The sequence below is a fragment of the Merops nubicus genome, unplaced genomic scaffold (assembly GCF_000691845.1).
Source record: "Merops nubicus isolate BGI_N331 unplaced genomic scaffold, ASM69184v1 scaffold10175, whole genome shotgun sequence".
Classification (NCBI taxonomy): Eukaryota; Metazoa; Chordata; class Aves; order Coraciiformes; family Meropidae; genus Merops; species Merops nubicus.
Window position 1 is genome coordinate 30,972 of NW_008608950.1, and position 748 is coordinate 31,719.

Below are 748 nucleotides of genomic sequence, written 5' to 3' on the forward strand. Positions count from 1 at the left end.
GCCAGATGTTTCTAGCTAAATCACAGCAACGTTTCCCCTGCGTTTCACCCTGACCCAGAACAGAAAGTGTCCCTGTCCCAGGCACCCTGGTGATGATGGGTCTCAGATGGTCATGGTTCTGGAAGGAGGTTTGGGCATGGAGAACCGTGGCTTGGGCAGTGCTGATGAGTGGGTTGAACTTGCAGTACATAACTTGTTACTAAAGGGGGTTTTCCCAGTATGCCTGAGGGCTGTGAGCCAGAGGCCCATCCCAGGAGCACATGAGCTCTTCAAAGACATTAGAAGAGTTGAAAGAACTCTGACATCTCTGAGGCCTGGAAACATTATTAAATACTTCTTTGATTAAAGTCAGGCACTCTTTGGATGCTTGGAGAGGAATCAAGTGGTGAAGGAGAAAATGACAAGTGAGGAGAGCATGTAGATGGTAACAAAATACATTGCAGAGGTTTAGTGAGGAGCTCATTACAACACAAAATCATGTGCCACCACAGCTGCCCTCTGCAGTACTTACTTTTTACCTCCTGAAGTCTAATGAGCTGGAACTCTTTAAGGTCAACAGTTGGATTTGAATGTTACAGGTTTCACAGTGCAGAGTTTTTCATAACAATTATGTTCAATTTTTTTTCCTTATTTAAATAACAGATGTGCTTAAATGGTTATTCATTTGCAGCCTAGAAGATAAAGGCAAAGCAGAGCTCCATGTGGGTCTGGCCTGTGCTGTGAATCATAGAATCCTTTAGGCTGGAAG